A 2,753-nucleotide genomic window follows, 5' to 3' on the forward strand; every position below is an offset into this window, starting at 1 on the left:
TGGTGCTGTTAGTGTCTCCGCATACCGCAGCACGCGACATAGCTTTGCAGACGATAAATGTAACCGTTTCAGAGAGAAGAGCGACCAATGTGACAATCTGGCTTTAAGTCGATTTGATAAGAAATGACGAAAACGGACGGATTTCTCAGGTTTTTACTACATATGAACACTTTTCACATTCTCCCCTGCAACGCAGCTGCTAGTTCTCTTTTGATGCAAATTCTTAAGGTCCGAGCTCATGTCCAAGACCCCAAAGCCAGCTAAAAAGTCAATAATCGGTATCGATAACGTTATTGTACTACATCTTACTGGCTATTACATCAACTTAGAAGTTTCATCTGTTTTCTACTATGGTGATGTTAGTGTCTCCGCATACCGCAGCACGCGACATAGCTTTGCAGACGATAAATGTAACCGTTTCAGAGAGAAGAGCGGCCAATGTGACGATCTGGCTTTAAGTCGATTTGATAAGAAAAATGACGAAAACGGACGGATGTCTTAGGTTTTTACTACATATGAACACTTTTCACATTCTCCCGTGCAACGCAGCTGCTAGTCCTCCTTAGATGCAAAATCTGAAGGTCCTAGCTCATGTCCAAGGCCCCAAACCCAGCTAAAAAGTGAATAATCGATATCTAAAACGTTATTGTACTATTTCTTACTGGCTATTACATCAACTTAGAAGTTTCTTCTGTGTTCTACTATGGTGCATTTATTGTCTAAGCATACCACAGCAGCCGACATAGCTGTGCAGACGATAAATGTAACCGTTACAAAGAGAATCGCGGCCAATGTAACGTTCTGGCTTTAAGACGATTTGATAACAGATGAGGAAAACGGACGGATTTCTCAGGTTTTTACTACTTATCAACACTTATCACACTCTCCCGAGCAACGCGGCTGCTGGTCCTCCTTTCATGCAAAATCTTAATGTCCTAGCTCATGTACAAGACAGCAAAGACGGCTAAAGGGACAATAATCGATAACTAATACGTGAATTGTAATACTTCTTACTAGCTATTACATCAGCTTAGAAGCTTCTTCTGTGTTCTGCTATGGTGTTATTTGTTTCTTCGCATATCGCATCACGCGTCATAGCTTTGTAGACGATAAATGTAACCGTTTCAGAGAGAAGAGCGGGCAGTGTGACAATCTGGCTTTAATTCGATTCGATAAGAAAAAACGAAAACGGCCCGATTTCTCAGGTTTTTACTACATATAAACACTTTTCACATTCTCCCGTGCAACGTGGCTGCCAGACTTCCCATCAAGCAAGCACCAAAGAAAGGTAAAAGGTAAATAATCAATAACTAAAACTTGAATTGTACTGTTTCTTACTAGCTATTACGTCAAATTAGAAGCTTCTTCTGTGTTCTACTATGGTGCTTTACGTGTCGAGCCCATACCGCAGCACACGACATAGCTTTGCAGACGATAAATGAAACCGTTTCAGAGAGAAGAGCGGCCAATGTGACGAACTGGCTTTAAGTCGAATGGTTAACAAATGACGAAAACGGACGGATTTCTCAGGTTTTTACTATATATATGAACACTTTTTACATACTCCCGTGCAAAGTGGCTGCTAGACATCCCTTTATGCAAAATCTTAAGGTCCTAGCTAATGTCCAAATCACCAAAGAAGGGTATAAGGTCAATAATCGATAACTATAACTTGAATTGTACTATTTCTAACTTGCTATTACATCAACTTTGAAGCTTCTTCTGTGTTCTGCTATGATGCTTTTAGTGTCTCCGCATACCTCAGCACGCGACATAGCTTTGCAGACTATAAATAAAACCGTTTCAGAGAGAAGAGCGGCAATTGTGACGATCTGGCTTTAAGTCGATTCGATAACAAATAACGAAAACGGACGGATTTCTCATGTTTTTAGTACATATGAACACTTTTCACAATCTCAATAGCAACGCGGCACGCAGCACGCGACATGGCTTTGCAAGCGATAAATGAAACCGTTTCAGAGAGAAGAGCGGCCAATGTAACGATCTGGCTTTAAGTCGATATGATAACAAATGACGAAAACGGACGGATATCTCAGGTTTTTACTACGTATGAACACTTTTCACATTCTCGCGTGCAACGCAGCTGCTAGTCCTCCATTTATGCAAAATCGTAAGGTCCTTGCTCGTGTCCAAGGTACCAAAGAAGGCTAAAATGACAGTAATCGACAACTGAAACTTGAATTGTACTGCTTCTTACTGGCTATTACATAAACTTAGAAACTTCTTCTGTGCTCTATTTTGGTGCTTTTTGTGTCTCCGTATACCGCAGCACGCGACATAGCTTTGCACACGATAAATGTAACCGTTTCAGAGAGAAGAGCTGCCAATATTCGATCTGGCATTAAGTCGATTCGATTGCAAATGACGAAAACGGGCGAATTTCTCAGGTTTTTGCTAGATGTGAACACTTTCCACATTCTCCTGTGCGATGTGGCTGATAGACCTTCCTTCATGCAAAATCATAAGATTCTAGCGCATGTACAAGGCACCAATGCCGGCTAAAAAGTCATTAATCAATAACTAAAACTTGAATTTGACTGCTTCTTACTGGTTATTACGTCAACTTAGAAACTTCTTCTGTGTTCTACTATCGTGGCTTTAGTGTCTCCGCATTCCGCAGCACGCGACATAGCTTTGCACACGATGAATGTAACCGTTTTAGAGAGAAGACCGGCCAATGTGACGATCTGGCTTTAAGTCGATACGATAAAAAATGACGAAAACGGGCGGAT

The sequence above is a fragment of the Schistocerca gregaria genome, unplaced genomic scaffold, assembly GCF_023897955.1.
Source record: "Schistocerca gregaria isolate iqSchGreg1 unplaced genomic scaffold, iqSchGreg1.2 ptg000199l, whole genome shotgun sequence".
In the NCBI taxonomy this organism is placed as follows: domain Eukaryota; kingdom Metazoa; phylum Arthropoda; class Insecta; order Orthoptera; family Acrididae; genus Schistocerca; species Schistocerca gregaria.